The sequence below is a fragment of the Hypanus sabinus genome, chromosome 21 (assembly GCF_030144855.1).
Source record: "Hypanus sabinus isolate sHypSab1 chromosome 21, sHypSab1.hap1, whole genome shotgun sequence".
In the NCBI taxonomy this organism is placed as follows: domain Eukaryota; kingdom Metazoa; phylum Chordata; class Chondrichthyes; order Myliobatiformes; family Dasyatidae; genus Hypanus; species Hypanus sabinus.
The window spans coordinates 20,111,570-20,129,449 of NC_082726.1; the positions used below are offsets into that span (position 1 = coordinate 20,111,570).

At 43.2% G+C, this 17,880-nt stretch overlaps 1 protein-coding gene across 1 annotated transcript in view; it reads left to right on the forward strand.

Annotated features, from left to right (window-relative positions):
• Positions 1-271: 271 nt before the first annotated feature.
• alpk3a (alpha-kinase 3a) overlaps positions 272-17,880 on the forward strand; it is a 110,696-nt gene continuing 93,087 nt past the window's right edge. Inside the window, exon 1 of the mRNA XM_059946948.1 lies at positions 272-303. The gene's annotated coding sequence lies outside the window, so the exon portion shown is untranslated. The remainder of the gene's footprint in view (positions 304-17,880) is intronic.

Below are 17,880 nucleotides of genomic sequence, written 5' to 3' on the forward strand. Positions count from 1 at the left end.
CTTGGTAAATATAGTCACAAATGTTTATGTTGCAGTCATAGCAGTTAACTTGAAAACAACAACATGATATTGACTAGGTAATTTAATTACAGACATGGAAGTCAAACTAATTTTTTTATCAAAGTATGTAAATGTTACATTAAGTACATATATATGTACATAAATACTACATTAAGTTTTATTTTCTTGCAGGCATTTATAAGAAAACAAGAAAATAAAATAGGATTTGTGTCAAGCTATACAGAAGGAAAAACCAACAAACAAGCAATGTGCAGAAGACAAAAACTAAGTAATACTGAGAACGTAAGTTGTACAGCTCTTGAACGTGAGTCTGTAGGTTGTGCAATCATTTCAGAGTTGTGGTGAGTGAAGTTATCCATACCGAACCAGGAGCCTGATAGTTGTAGGGTGATAACCGTTCCTGAACCTGGTGGTGTGGGATCTAAGCCTTCTGTATCTCTTGCCCAATGTAGTAGTGAATGGTGGGGGGTGGGGGGGGCTCTTGGGCACAGCTCTCATTGGCAGAGCTTCATGCAAATGTGCTCAATGGTGGGGAGTGCTTTTCCTATGATTGACTGGGCTATATCTACCACTTTCTGTAGGTGTTTCTGTTCCTGGGCATTGGTGTTCCATGCCAGGGTGTGAAGCAGTCACTCCAATGTGCATCTATAGAAGTTTGTCAAAGTTTTAAGTAACTTGCAAACTTCTTTCTGATGGCACTTAAAGCTGGAGACAAGACTATGATATAATGACTATGACCAGCTATGACATAATAATGCTAAGAAATTTTACGTTATTGACCCTCCCCACATCTGATCCCAGAATGGCTCATGGACCGCCAGTTTCCTCCTCCTGTGGTTGATCATCAGTGCTTTGGTTTTGCTGACGTTGAATGAGACATTGTTGTGTGGCATCATTCAACCAGATTTTCATCTTCCTTCATCACCAATTTTCAATCTTCCTTTGCTAATTAGTCACCACCTTTGATTTGGTCAATAACTATGTTGTCATCAGCAAACTTACCGTAAATATGGCATTGGAGCTGTACTTAGCCTCACAATGAAAAGCATAAATTAAGGAGAGCAGGGGTCTTTGCACACAGCCTTGTGATGAACTTATGCTGATGTTGATTATGGAGGAGCTGTTACTGCCAATCCATGCTGACTTGAGCTTGCAAGTGAGGAAATTGAAGATCCAGTTGCACAGGGAGCTCCAGGTCCTGGAGCTTAATGATGAGTTTTGAGGGGTGATAATGTTGAATGCTGAGCCATAGTCAATGAAGAGCATTATTGATGTATCTATTTTCATCACGATCAACAAAATGGCACCTGTTGTTGGCCTGTTGTGGTGGTAGGCAAATTGGAGAGGATCCAGGTTGTTCCTCAAGTAGGAGTTGGTATGCTTCATGACCAACCTCTCAAAGCTCTTGATAAAAGTGGATGTCAGTTCTACTGGACAATAGTCATTGAGGCAGGATACCATGTTCTTCTTGAGCACTATTATGATTGAAGCTTGCTTGAAGCAGGTGGGTTCAAGCAAGCTTCAATCATACTGGTGCCCAAGAAGAAAACTTCACAAGTCCCCACAACCCTGATGACCCCATGACTTCGGTCTCTAAGGCCGGCATGAGAGCATCCTTCAAGAGGGTGCATCTAAGTAAAACATCTGACCCAGGTGGTCTATCTGGCTAAGTACTGAAGACCTGTGTTAATCAATTGGCTGCAGTGTTTATGAACATCTTCAATCTCTCACTTTGGCGGGATGAGGAAGTCACAGGGTTGTGGGGGGCTTGTGAAGTTGCCTCCACGTTCTGTCTGTCAAAGTGAGCATAAAGAACAGTGAGCTTATCTGGGAGCGAAACCTTGTTATCATTTATCTGGCTCGTTTTTTGGTAGTGGTATTCAAGCCCTGCTGCAGCTGTCGAGCATCCTTCTGTGATTCAGTTTTAGTCCGGACTTTCCACTTTGCCTGTGAGATGGCTTTCTGGATCTCATACCTGGACCTCTTGTTCTTCCTTCCCTGGGTCACCAGTCCTGAACGCCAATGATTTAGCCCTCAGCAGATTTCAAACTTCTTGGTCATCCAGAGCTTTTGGATGGGGTAGACATTAAGTGATTTTGTGATGACACACTAGTCCACTGGTGTATTCGTAAAGTGTGTGACAACTCCGCTGTATTCATTCAGGTCCTCTGAGTCCTTGAGTTGGATGATCAGCCATGATCATACTGAATGGCAGTGCAGGCTCGAAGGGCTGAATGGCCTACTCCTGCACCTATTTTCTATGTTTCTATGAACGGGGCCCAGTCCACTGAAGCAAAGGAATGTCTATAGGATTTGAAGCACTCTTGTAGCCACTGGTTTTCTTCCTCTGATCGGCTCTTTGTTGTCCTTGCTTCTGGTACCTTGCTCTTCAATCTCTGCCTGTGTGCGGGTAGGGAGAGGATAGCCAGGTAGTCATAGTTCCCAAAATGCAGTAGAGGGACAAAAATGTAGGCAGCCTTTGATGGTAATGTAGCTGTGTTCAAGTTTGTTGGGTCTTCTGGTTCTGCAGATGAATTGGTAGTTGCACAAAGATTTCTTCAAGCTGATCTGAGTGACCTCCCCAACAAGGGTGTAAAAGGTGTCAGGTTAGGCCTAATCTTGTTTTTTAATCATGGCACTCAAAACATTAAGCGCTTGCTTGACATTGAAAGGGAGATAAATATATAGGACGCCTAATAGTGTACTGAATTATACAAAATTGTATGCACCTACTATCAAATACGTGCAGTTCTATAATTTCTTATGTTATGACATCAAAGGCAATGAACCCATCAAAGCTTGATTTTCCTGTTGGCACTATTTTCCCTATATATCAAAAATATTTTGTAACTATCTATTATAGTCCTCAAGGAGATTTAAACTAGGAACCAATCCAGTCATCCGCTGGGGTTTTGGTGACCTAAAACAAGGCATAGTCTTAAAGATGGCCTGACTAAATGTGACAATGGAGTATTAATTGGGCTGGGGGACCCCCAGGGTCAGCGAGTTGTCAGTGGGTTCAAGAGTCTGAGTTCTGTGTGGGCAGAAGGATCAAGGCCCAATGACCCCCTGGGTTCATGAATCGCTGAGACTGGAGTTCAAGGCCTGGTATCTGGAGTTCCATCGTACTGGGATTGATGCATAGGATCAAATCAGGGGTCTGGAAGCCAATTGGGTGGAACCTGGGTCTGTGAATCTTTGCGAGTCCACTGGGACGGTCGAAGGCCCAATGTCTGCACATCTGAGTCTGAATCTGCTGGAGACTGAGGACGATGGCCTGTATCGGAGTTTGACGACTGTCTAGGTTCTGTTCTTTCTTTGTGCTGTTCTGTGTTGTGCCGAGCATTGTAGGCATGCTATATTGGTGCCAGCCTGTGCTGTGACACTTACAGTTTGCCCTCATCACACCTTTAAGTGCGTAGGTTGTTAGCGGGAATGGCACTTTTCACTGTATGTTTTGATGTACATATGATAAATAAACTTGAAACTTGTATTTTGAATATAATATGTTCTGTATTTAATCATCCTGAAATGGACCCCAGCACCCATTTGTATAATTCAGTAGACTATTAGGTGTCCTAAATCTTTACCTCACTTTCAAAGTCAAGCAAGCTCTCAATGTACTGAGTGCCATGATAAGTCAGCCACTCTTCTAGTTGCTTTACGACTCTCTTCAAGATTCTTGTTTGCACCTTTGTGCCGTGACCCTTAGTTACTAAATCAGCCCAGACCCCTCTACTGTCCAAGCGGGTATGGGCAACTTCATTTGCTGAAGAGTTATGAATGCAATTCAATATTGTGCAATCACCAGCCAACATCCCCACTTCTGATCTTCCAGAGAATGGAAGGTCATTGATCCAATAGTTGAAGATGGTTGGCCCTAAGAAACTCTCCTGAGGAACTCCTGCAAGTGATGTCTTGAGTCCACACCCATCGTGCTATATATGAGGTCAGAACCAGCCCCTGGGGTATTGTCCCCTTAATACCCACTGACCAGTTTTACCAGGACACTTGGACGAATGTTACCTTGATATCGCAGCCAGTCACTCTGACCTCACCTCTAGACATTTCCTCTTTGGTCCATGCTTGAAGCAAGACTGCGATGAAGTCTAGATCCGGCTGATCCTGGCGAAATCCAAACTGGGAAATGGTGTGCAGGTTACTGGATGAGACATTATTTGATTCTCTGATGACACTTTCTGGGATGTTGCTTATGATTGAAAATGGATTGAGTGATAATCAACTACACTAGATTTGTCCTTCTTTGTGTGAATGGGATGTACATGGGCAAGCTTCCACAATATCAGCAGCTGCCAGTATTATACATGCATGGGAACAGATTGGAATGTGGCTCGTTCCACAATGCAAACCTTTATTACAACCACCACAACATTGTGCGTTCACACAACCTTTGCTCTATTTTTCATTAACGCACGGAGCCCCACCACCACTGGAAATGGCACTCGAAGCCACCTTCTCCGAATAGCTGTTGTACTGTTTGTAAACATCCCCAGTAGGTTTGGTGAGATGGTAGGGCCTCAGTTCTGTGTGGTCTTTTAGCATTTGACACTGCATGCTGACTTTTGTGTTCAGAATGAACATAATTCTGTATTGTGGCCTCACCAATTTGATGCCTCATATGTGTGTACAGATGCTCTCCTTCTAGAACCACTGCTGAAACCTGGGGTGCATTTTAGAGTGGCTTACTGGGCCACGAGCTTCCACATCCCTGCTGCTGATGTCCGCGATGCCCTGAGGATGCCCAGTACAGACTTGCTAGATCTGTTCTGATTCTACACCAAATACCACTTTGCAAATGTTGCAAAACATGGTGGGGGTGCTCTTGGTGTGAATGGCTTTTATATTTCTTTTTTTAAAAGGAAGAAACCATTTGGCCCATCAAGCCAATGCTGTTTCCAATGTAAACCCATCAACTGCATCCCCCACTTATTTCCCCCTTAACCATAAATCATATCTCTCTTACATGCCTATACCCCATGTGCCAGTGGGTAGGGTAACTGTCCACGTTAATTACACTGTGGGTAATTAACTTGACCAGTTATTACACAGTTGCCTATGTTGGAACATGCAGCAGAGCACCAGGAAACTCAGCAGATCAAGCAGCATCTGTTGGGGTTTATATCAATGTACGGCTGGAGACCTTGCATCACGACTTAAAAGTGGAGGGGGAACATAGCTGGCATAAAGAGAAGAGGGGGAAGTGTGAGATAGGCACTGCGAGGTGATAGATGGACCAAGGAGAGGGGAAGGATAGCAGGGAAATGGGGCCAGGTGGAGTTCAGAGACTAAAGCAGTTGGATGGTTGGAGAAGGTAGCCATCGAGAAAACAAACAAGTAGATGGAGCCAAGTGAGGGTGAAACTGGAGCACTCTGGAAATAAAACCCATGAGATTTCAGGAAGAGCGTGCAGACTCCACCCAGGCAGCAACGGAGGTCAGGACTGAACTCTGGACCCCTGGAGCAAGGAGACGGCTGCTATGCTGGCTCATGTAAATCTTCTAGTCCTGGTGACCGTTATTTGCCATCACAGTGGCAAAGCTGATGGCTTCAGTCTTTGATTCACGTGGTTTATGCGGCCAATACCCACAGAAGAAATCACAAGGGCTGAAGTCTGTTCTCAGAGCCAACTTCCTCACTGCAAAAATCACCATTTCTTTAAATGGGTTAAACACTGGGCAGCTTTTGCAACTGACGCACACTTTACTCTGCCAAATGATTATCAAGACGACGTTGAAAATTAGCCCATGCCTCACACACTCAGAGGGCACCATGACCGAAAGACTGAAGGCAGAACTTAGACGAGTGTTGTAAAGACTCAGAATCCACTGCCAATGATTCTGATTGAACTCCTCCAGAGACTGCCTATGATAATCTGTGGATCATTCCAAAGGGCAGAAATGGATAGCATTCTCTGGCACTTTTTCATATCCTCAGGATGTCCCAAGAAATGCTTTGTTGCCAAAGGGATTAATTATGAGGTGTTGTATATGAAATATACCAGCTGGTTTAGACAAGTCACAGCTCCATGATAAGGGAATGAATGACTAGCTAATCCGTTGCAGGCTGGGACAGACACTTAAATGCCCCTCTTTACACCGTGCCAGGACAGAATTAGTATCCACCTGAACAGTCAGAAACAGGCTTAGATTCAAAACTCAATAAAGATGGTGTCAATAGGTCGCCTGCTTTGGTTTGAATGTTTTGATTTATTATTACTGTCATGTGTGCTGAGACGCAGTGATGAAGTTTTGTTTGTGTGCAGTCCAGGCACTCTGTCGGAGTAGTAAAGGGCAATGTTCAAAATATAGCAAAGCAGCTGCATAGATGGTTCAGTGCAGGTAGACTGATAAAGATGAAAGGCCATGATAAGGGAGACTGAGAGATCGAGAGTTCGCTTCTAGCATCTGTTCAAGAGCGGCTTATGAATCACAGCTCGGCACTGCAATGTGTTTATGCACAGCATTGCACGAGCAGACCCCACATTACACAAAACTGTGTCTATAACTTCCTCACCGGTTTGGAGGTGCCTGTAACTGGAATATTATTGTCATATGCACCGATATACGGGGAAATTCTCTAATATTCTGGACATACTTTATTTTCACCCATCCCACGAGGCAGAAAATACATAAGTCTGAAAACACGTCCCACCAGGCTCAAGGACAACTACTATCTGTCCAACTTTTATATGACTGACAAGTACAGATTGGGACAGGTTGTTTTCTGACAAAGGTGTACTTGGTGAGAAGGAGGCCTTTAAAAGTGAAGTTTTGAAGGTACAAAGCTTGTATGTGCCTGTTAGAATAAAAGGAAAAGATAACAAGTGTGGGGAACCTTGATTTTCAAGAGATATTGAGCCCATGGTTAAGAGAAAAAAGGAGATGCATAGCAGGTACAGGCAAGTAGGACAAATAAGCTGCTTACGGAGTATAAGGAATACAAGAAAACACTTGAGAAAGAAATCAGGATGTCTAAAAGAAGGCATTCTACAAATATGTTAAGAGCAAAAGGATTCAAGTGACAAATTTGGTCCTCTGGAAGACCAAAATGGTAATCTATGTGTGGAGCCAAAACAGATGGGGGTGATCTTAAATAGTTTTATTTGTATCCGTATTTACCTCGGAGATAGACACAAAGTCTATAGAAGTGAGGCAAAGCGACAACAATTTCATGGACCCTGAAGACTTTGCAGAGGAGAAGGTGTTTGCTATCCTGAGGCAAATCAGTGTGGATAAATCCCCAGGGGCTGACAAGGAGTTCCCTTGCACCCTACAAGAGGCAAGTACAGAAATTGCTGAAGAAGTACCAGAGGATTGGAGGGTAACTAATGTTGCTCCACCATTTAAAATAGACTCTAAATATCAATCAGGGAATTACAGGCCAGTGAGTCTGACGTCAGTTGTGGGAAAGTTATTGGAACATATTTGATGAGACAGGATATATAAGTACTTGGATAATCTGGACTGATTAAAGATAGTCAGCATGGATGTGTGCATGGCAGGGCATGTCTAACCAATCCTATTGAGATTTTTGAGGAAGTTACCAGGAAAGTGGATGAAGGCAAGGCAGTAGATATTGTCTACATGGACTTTAACAAGTCAGTTGACAAGCTCCCGAATGGGAGGTTGGTCAGAAAGGCTCAGTTGCTCGGCATTGAAGATAATAAAATGGATTAGACATTGGCCTTGGAGGAAAAGCCAGACAGTGGTAGTAGATAGTTGCCTCACTGACTGGAGGCTCTGTGGCTAGTGGTGTGGGTCCGCAGGGACTGGTGCTGGGCCCTTTGTTGTTTGTCCTCCTTATCAATGATCTGATTGATAATGTGGTCAGCTGGATCAGCAGATGACACCAAGTGTAGTGGACAACGAGGAAAGCTATCAGAGCTTGCAGAGGGATCTGCATCAGTTGGAAAATTGGGCTGAAAAATGGCAGATGGATCTTAATGCAGACAAGTGTGAGATATCGCACTTCGATAGGATCAGCCAGGATAGGGTTTACACGATGAACAATAGAGCATTGAGGAGTGTGGGAGAACAAAGGGATCTGGGAATAGAGGTCCATAATTCATTGAATGTACCGTCACAGGCAGATAAAGTTGTAAAGAAAGCTTTTGGTGCATTGGCCTTCATAAATCATTGTATTAAGTTCAGGAGATGGGATGTTATGTTGAAGTTGTATGAGACGTTGGTGAGGCCTAATTTGGAGTACTTTCTGCAGTTTTGGTCACTTACCTACAGGAAAGATGTAAACAAGTTTGAAAGAGTACAGAGAAAATTTACAAGGATGTTGCCGGGTCTGGAGGACCCGAGTTATAAGGAAAGATTGAGTAGGTTAGGACTGTATTCCTTATAATGTAAAAGACTGAGAGGAGATTTGTATAGAAGTATACAAAATTATGAGGAGTGTAGATAGGGTTATTGAAAACAGGTTTTTTCCACTGAGGTTTGGTGGGACTACAACCAGAGGTCATCGGTTAAGGGTGAAAGGTGAAAAGTTTAACAGGAATTGAGGGGAAACTTCTTCACTCAGAAGGTTGTGAGAGTGTAGAATGAGCTGCAGCACAAATGGTGCATGTGCATGCTTGATTTCAATGTTTAAGGGAAGTTAGATAGGTTAGATGTTAGTAGGTATATGGAGGGCTATGGTCCTGGTGCAGGTCAATATGATTAGGCAGTTTAAACTAGATGGACCAAAGGGCCTGTTTCTATACTGTACCTCTCTATGACTCTATGACTATTATGTCATCCGCATAACAAGCCAATTTATGCTCTGTCCCTTTAATAGTAATTCCCCTGATATCTTCATTTTGTCTGATGTATTGAGCTAATGGTTCCAGATATAACTCGAAGAGTAGTGGTGACCATGCACAACCCTGTCTCGTGCCCCTTTCTAGGATAGGACTATTTGTTAAATATCCATTGATTTTAATGCTAGCAGTAGGATTGTCATATAGTGTCTGTATAGTTTTAATAATTGCGTCTTGGAAACCAAATCTATGAAAAACTCTGTAAAGAAAATTCCAATGAACCGAATCAAATGCTTTTTCAGTGTCCACGTTTATCACTATTGCTTCGATTTTATTTTTTTGTATATGATTCATAATGTGAAGTGTCCTTCGTATATTGTCTTGAGTCTGGTGTTGTTGTATAAAACCTGTCTGATCATTACGTATCAGTATGGGTAGAAACTCTTCTAATCGTTTGGCCATGATGGAGGTTAATAACCTATAATCTACATTAAGAATGGACGTTGGTCTAAATGACCCGCATTCCATTTTATCCTTGCCTTCTTTCGATATAGCTGAGATTATTGCTTCCTTCCAACTGGGTGGCATCTGTGCCTTTTTTAGAGCCCAGTTCAGTGTGGGGGGTGTAAAATAGGAATTAACTAATTTTTAAGTTCTTTGTACCACTCTGCCATATACCCATCTGATCCTGGTGACTGGCTTAATTTAAGCCTACTAATTGTAGCTTTTAATTCAACTTCAGTTATGTCAGCAGTCATTGTTCTATTTTGTTCTTCGCTTAAAGTAGGTAACTCTAGAAAATTCAAGAACGTGTCAATTTGGGTTATGCTTCCTCCTGGACCTTTGGAATATAGCATTTTGTAAAACACTTCAAAAGCTTCTTGAATTTCACTTAGCTTATTTTTTATCATTTTCGTTCTTGGGTCCCTAATTCTATGAATTGTATTTTCTACTATCTTTTTTTCAGTTTCCACAGCAGTATTTTCACAGATTTTGATCCACTTTCATAATGTCTTTGTTTCAGAAACATTAAGTGTTTCCTGATTTCTTGCGTAGCCAAATTATTTATTTCATTCCTAATTCTTTTAATTTCCCCCAATTTATCCTGTGCCAAATTCAATTTGTGTTTTTTCTCATTCCTTCAGCCTATTTTGTAATTCCTCTAATGTTTTATTCCTTATTTTTTTCTTATATAAAGATATCGCTATAAATTTCCCTCTTAAGACCGCCTTCAGAGTATCCCATAAAATGGGAGGTGAAACCTCTCCATTATCATTAAATTCTAAGTAGAGACCAATTTCTTTTTTAATTTGTTCCTTAAAGTACGGATCATTGAGTAGACTTGAATTTAGTTTCCAAATAGTATTCTTTGGTTGTAGGTCAAAATCAACAGGTAAGTATATAGGCGCATGGTCACTTACATCTATTGTCCCAATTGCACAGGTGTTTATTTTGTCTTTGTCTTTTCCAAATGTTATGAAATAGTCTATTCTTGTATATACAGAATGTGGAGCAGAATAATGAGTGTAATCCCTTCTGTCAGGGAAAAGACCCTCCATATTTCAATAAAAACAACATCCTCAAAAAATGTATTACCTAACTTTCTTATGTAAATATTTAGTTTCATAGGTTTTTCTATTGGAAGAGTCTAAGTTTGGTTGTAATTGTAAATTTAAGTCTCACCCACATATCAGGAGACCTTCTGTTTCCGTTACCATAATATCAGTAATTTTCTGAAAGAAAACAATATCACTTCCCGGGGGTGCATATATATTCAATAGCGTAACTGAATTGCCGTTTATATTCCCCCTTACCAGAATATATCTGTCTTCTTTATCTCCCATTTCGAATATTTTTTCAAAATTTAGCCTACTTGAGATAAGAATAGCAACTCCTCTCCCATGTCCTGATTTATATGAGGAGAAATACAGATTAGTGAAGCCCATTCTCTTTAGTTTTTTATGCTCATTATCACTTAAATGAGTTTCCTGTAAATATACTACATGGGCTTGTTCTTTTTTCATTTTGGATAAAATTCTCTTACATTTGATTGGATTTAATAGCCCACTTACATTAAAAGAAATGAATTTTAACTTGTCCTTAGCCATCTGTATTTATCTGTCAATGTATCATTGAAATTAGAATAAAACTTAATCGATCTACTCCCTGAACAAATAAGAACCAAGAAACTCAAATAATAACAAAAGTGGCAATGAACGTGTGATTCCAAGGCTGAGGTCTCTAGTAGATGACCCTGCGTTGAGCTAGAGGAAATGTCTAGCTGTGGGGGATAACCCCTCCTACTTGTGAGTTGAGAGCCCCCATTGCAGTATTCATAAAAGTCAGTGAACAAATCCATTACAGAGAAAAGATTTCCCTGTGTACTCCTATATATACATATATATACATACATACATACACACACACACACACACACACACACACACATTACACACACACACACACACACACACACGCACACACACACACGCACACACACATATATATATATATTCTCATTTTGGTGGGGAAAAAGGAGTAAGTGAACGAATAAAGAATAACAACTAAGTAATATAAAATCCACATTATAATAAGTATTTCTCAAGATAGGTATATCACCGTGTACTTTTGCTTCTGTTTAGCTTCTCAACATTTTTAAAGTTAGCCAAACCTTATGGCTCTTCTGAAGGGGGTGAGGACTGTCTTTGGGAAACTCCCGGTCTCTTCCTGATATGTTTCACTCGGCCTCCTCCCATCTCCTGCCTTCTCGTTTCTCGCACTATTTCCCAAGCCGAGAGGGACAATTCCTCAGCCAGGCTTTCCTTCGTTTTGGTCATGCTGACAGGCAACCCTCTGGCCTTCATGTCTGTAGTCGCCTCTTCCACTGTCTGGTACAACTGTGTCCCGTTGTCATAAAACACTCAAAGTTTAGCAGGGTATGAAGTTTGAAATCTAATCTTATTTTGCTTTAATACTCGCTTTTCTTCAGGGTATTCTTTGCGTTTCTGGAGGACCGCGGGGGGGGGGATATTCTTGGTCGAAATATCTTAATTTATCCTCTAAAAACACTCTCTTCTTACCCCAGCCCTTCATAGAATCTCCGCCTTGGTGCTTTACCGAAGGAATTTTATTATTATTGAACGTGGCTTTCTATCCTGGGTAGGTTTTGGGACTAACGCGCGGTGGGCTCTTTCGACTTCCAGCTCCATAGCCGAGGGAAGATCCAACGTGTCCCGCAGTAACTTTCCGACAAAATCCGTCATAGACGAGCCCTCCGCTCCTTCGGGAACGTTGTAGATTCTGATATTTTTCTGCCGTGATCTTCCCTCCAGGTCAAGCAGATTACCTTCTTGGTGATGTATTATTTTTATTGTCTTACTCAGTATCCGTTCCACGTTTTGAATGCGATCTTCCACCTTCTCAACGCGAGTCTCTGCCACCGCTATCTTTTGATTAACGCTAGCGAGCTCTGCATTAATGTCACAGAGCTGCTGCTCTATTTCTTTCCAGAACTCCCTTATCTCTTTCAGGATTTTGAAGGTATTTGCCACTTTGTCTGAACGAGGCCCAGCAGCTGCCTCGCTCGCACGTGGTCGGGTCGGAGAGCCGCTCGCTGCACTCCTCTCGGACGCAGGCTCCGCACTGTCGCTTTTTTTATTTCCATTTCTTCTCCCCATTCTTGCTCCTCTTTTCAGTTCAAATATTTTTTGAAAAATACTATATTTGACGGGTTAATGGGGCTTAATATGTGTTTTTCCAGAGGAGCAAGTGACCTAAGCTGCCATTCTCGACGATAACATCACTGGAAACCGACTATTGAATTTTTCTGAAGATCAGGGGTTCCTAACCTGGGGTCCACGGACCCTTTGCTTAATGGTGTTGGTCCATGGCATGAGAAAGTTGGGACCCCCTGCCCTAGATGAACTTTTGATCTCACAATCTACTTCGTTATGACCTTGTAGATTACTGTATACCTTCACTGTTCTCAATTTACATGTAACCCTTTATTCTGCACTCCATTATTGTTTTACCCTGTACCACTTCAAAGCATTGCTGTAATGAATTGATCTGCAAGACAAGTTGTTCACTGGATCTTGACGACAATGATAAACCAATTTACAAATTTACCGAAATCTTTTGTTTGTATACCATCGAGACAGATCATTTCATACGCATAGTACTGTATACGCACAGACGTAGGCGCATACTTATAGCTAGGGTGCCTAAGACTTTTGCACAGGACTGTAGTAATTTTGTGTATTGCACTGTACTGCAAAAAAAATTTCACAACAGATGTGAGTGATGATAAACCTGATTCTGTTATGGGTCTCTATTCTGGACAGAGAGTGGTAAGGGGACAGGGAGAGGGTAATCATTGTTGGGAAAAGGGCAAGGGAGAGAGGGAGAGTGGGAAGTACCCGAGAGACATTCTGTATTGATCAATAAAGCAACTATTTGGAATCAGATGACCTTGCCCGGTGTCTCGGGGCTGGGTGTGTCTGTACTCACGCCACCCCCCCCCCCACCCCTGGCACTCCTTCTCTGCCACCTGTCCCACACTCATCCCGCGGTGCTCTGCCCTCATTTTTCTCAACATCCTTTGCTCCCACTAGATTTACAAACTCGCTCTCCGCTCCACATTGACAAATACAGCACTGTGCAAAAGTCTTCAGCACCCTAGCTATATACAGATGTGCGTAAATCTTTTGCAGGGTGCTGTAAGTACATCAATATAGTACAAGAGGATAAAAGAGAATGCAGAATATAGTGCAAACACAAGGAAATCTGCAGATGCTGGAAATTCAAGCAACACACACAAAATGCTGGTGGAACACAGCAGGTCAGGCAGCACCTATAGGAAGTAGTCCTGACGAAGGGTCTTGGCCCGAAACGTCGACAGTGAGTCCTGATGAAGGGTCTCGGCCCGAAACATCGACAGTGCTTCTCCTTATAGATGCTGCCTGGCCTGCTGTGTTCCACCAGCATTTTGTGTGTGTATACTGAATATAGTGTTGTAGTTACAGAGAAAGTGCAGTGCTACAAGACAAATAAAGTGCAAGGGTTATGAAGAGGTGGGTTGAAAGATCAAGTCTTCATCTTTATCACGTAAGAAGTCCTTTCGTCTTCTAACTGTGGGGTGGAACCTGTCCTTGAGCCTGTTGATATGGACTCAAACTTTTGTATCTTCTGCCTGGTAGAAGGGGACTGAAGAGAGAATGACTGAGGTGGGAGGGATCCTTGAATGTATTGGTTGCTTTACTGGGGCAGTAGGAAGGGTAAGGAGAGGAGGCTGGTATTCATGATGGGCTGAGCTGCGTCCACCTCTCACTGAGGTCATGGGTCATGGTCAAGGAGGATTATGGGAGTGGAATGGCATAAACTGCTGTATGACAGAGAATGAACATAGAGTCACAGAGACATGGTGCCCACAGCATTCAGTCCAGCCATTTACACTCACCCTGCGGTATCCCATAGTCCCATTAACTTCTGCCACTCACCTGCACATCAGGGACAAGTTAATTCACTGACTAATCAACTAAACCAACATGTTTTTGGGAGGTAGGAGGAAGCCAGCTCACCTGAGGAAATCCCTACAGCACAAGGAGAATAATCACACAGAGATGGTACCTGAGGTCAGGAACGATCTCAACCTAGTCTGTGTAACTGAGTCGGCGGCTGTGCTGCTGGGCTGCCCCCTAGTGGCAGGCACTGTTCACACCAGACTGGGAGCGTTACTTTCCCCAAAATATACTTACATCGAATATACAATATCGAACGATGCAACAGGGAACTTCACATTGCATTCCTTGACTGGAACAAGCTCTTTCTTACAATAGGCCAACATAGTATCTGTCTTTCATTCTCAAATATTCCGTCAGCGATAACTCCGAGCAATCCTTACAATGTCCCTGCCCCTCAGTGTTCAGTGACCGGAGGCCGCTGGACTGCTTCCTTCCTCGCGGAGCCTTCCCGTTGGCTGCACTGAGCTTCAGTGTGTCCTCCTGCAGCCTGCAAAAGTGCATTCCTTCCCAGACAGCCGAAAACAGAGAAAAGCAAACCGCTGGAGGAACTCAGCATCTGTGGGGCGAAGAGAATTATCAACATTTCAGGTTCAGGCCCTGCGGTTGGGACAGATCTCCAGCATCTCACACCACCCCGGACATTCTCTCTTCTCCCCTCTCCCATCAGGCAGAAAATACAGAAACCTGAAAGTACTCACCACCAGACTCAAGGACAGCTTCTATCCCACTGATATCTGACTCTTGAACAGGTCTTTAGTTCAATACAAAGGACTCTTGACCTCACAATATACCTCATTATTATCTTGCAGTTGATTATTTACCTGCACTGCACTTGCTCTGTAGTGTTTACACTTTATTCTGTGTCGTTATTGTTTGACCTTGATGCACCACGTCATGATCTGATCTGTATAAAGAGTATGCAAGACAAGCTTTCCACTGTATCTTGGTACGTGTGGCGATAATAAACCGACCTTGTGTCTTCCCTGACCGACATCTGCTTACTCCGGAAGACCAAAGTGGGTTTTTCACTGGGTTGCTGATCGTCCAGCAGCACTTTGAGTTTGAGCCAAACCCAGACAAACTGAATTTACATCACTCTTCAGATGTTCTTGGTAACCACGCAGAGCCCACAAGGAGCAGGATGGCTGCCTCGTCCACCTCCAGGCCAGTGTCCAGGCAATCGGACTGAGACTCCCGCTGTATATAAAGCATTTGGTGGGGATGACCCTTCTCACCACCAGCCAGAGGAGGTCTTGCTGCTGATTTGAGAATTCTGGTGATGACATATTCTGCCAGATGAGATTGCGAGTCTGCTCGGGGAACCACTGCCTAATTCGCTTCTGGTCTGAGGTGTTGTTCTGCACAAAGTTCTTCTGAGAAGGGCAGGGGGTGATGTGGCAGGGTCAAGCTGAACAGAGTGGTAGTTTTGTCCACCCAGGCTCTACGTATGGTTTGTAGCCTCCAGGAAGGGCATACTGAATATACCCCCCCCCCCAGATACTGATATCTCACGCCCCGCACACACGATACATTTGGACCATGAGATAGCCTGCCTTTGGACGGAGGGAATGGGACACATTTCCACCACGTAAAATACCCTGCGAGCATCTTGTACAATAAGATCTCTTGTATGATCAGATGGATTGTCAACCTCTGAATTTACCTTGTTATAATCTTGCACTGTATTGTCTGCCTGTTCTGCATGTCTCCGCAGAAAGCATTGCTATTGCTTTACCTCAGTGTAATTCTGTAAGGTTGCCGTATCCAGGTGGGGGGGGGGGGGGGTTGGAATAAGCTCCTACTACCTATTAAATGCTCCCATCAGTGTGCGTTTCAAACTGCCTCTGACAACCAGTGCAAGCCTCCTGGCCTTCACATTAGGCTTACTTACTAAGCCCATTTCGACTGACAAGAGCCAGTGGTTCTGGATAGATGAGGCTCATCAGCCATGGCTGGCAGCTCATCTAGGAGAAGGAAAAATCTGATCTCAAACCTCTGCTGCCCTGTGGCGATATCAACTCACGGGGAAGGCTTCGGGAGTAAACCCTGAGAACAAAACTGGAGCTGGAGTCCTTAAGGCAGTCCTATTTTGAGTGTCAAAGGTGACTGGCAACTTGTGCAACATCGCTGGTGCCAAACTGTATCTGTGTCTGCTGTTCCTTTGAATCCACTGGCTGCATGGACAACAGCTTGCTTTCCATATCGTACTGCGCAGGCTTGTGGAGATTGCATGTTCTCTAGCAAGAAACAAGCTTATCCCTGCCTGATCTACCAATACAATATTTTTATAGCGAGCAGTTAACAAAATGTCATTTTTTTCAGATTCTAATTCATTTATTTAACACATGTACGTTGAAAGGTACAGTGAAATGTGTCATCTGCGTTAACATCAACACAACCGAAGGACAGGCTGGTGGCAGACTGCTGGTGTCGCCACACATTCCAGCAGCAATGCAGCACATGCACAATCCTCAGCAGAAGTACACAAGCAACAACGATGATAACAACAACAGCAAAACAAGCCCCCTTTTCTCCATCTTTCTCTCTCACACACACACACAAACACCTCCATCCCCAGGTCAGGCTGTTTCCGGGCCTCCAGCCTACAGTCCCTTGCCTGGATTCGCAGACTCATACAGACATCAGGCCTCCAATTTCCAAACCCACCAACCCAGGGGCTGTAACCATCAGGCTTCAAATTCTATACTCGGCAACCTTTGGGCTTTGACCTTTGGCATTAACCCCAGGACTCGTCTATCACAGGATTTGAACTTTGGGCCTCTGACCCCAGGGATCACTGACCTGGGGGGAACCGCAGGCCCTCATGCCTCCTGCCCACTTGGACCTCCAATTCCACGACTTGCCAACCTGGGTGGACTCGACACTGGGGGAGGGAGTCACCCAGCTTTGCTGACTGTTTAAAAGCATATTTTCTATACTTGATCTGTAGGGCCCTGCCCAAACTGCGGGAAGATCTTTCAAAATATGCAAATAATTTGGAGCCAATACTGACAAAATTGCAGAAGAGTAATATTATGGGAGGTTCCTGGGTTACCAATGACTTGATCTGTGAAAAACCCACTTTCTGCAAATTAAATCTTGTGTTTTTCAAACTTGTAGTAATAATAAAAGAAACTTTCTTTCTTTATCTACCTATCGATTTATTTATTTACTGAGATAAAGTGTGGAATAGGCCCTTCTGGCCCTTCAAGCTGTGCTGCCCAACAACCTCTTAGTCTACGTTTACATTACACCATATAAATCTATAACCGAAGCTTTTTCTCTTCATTTTTACCTTCCGTCCACACTAAAATAGCATTTTCATCCCCCGAAACTGGAGCTTTTCAGAAACGCTCTCCAAAGTGTGTAATTTTGAAAATGCCACTCGGGCAGATCAGTGTGGACGGGGTAACAGGAGAAATCTGAAAACACTGTCATGACTTGCCGGAACAGATGGCACCATTTCATTGTTTTTTTTAACGCAACCTAACAATTTCAGAACAGATGGCAACAAGACTGAAGCCGGAAGAGTTAGAAATGTACTCACCAAATACTTTGACCCATAACTTA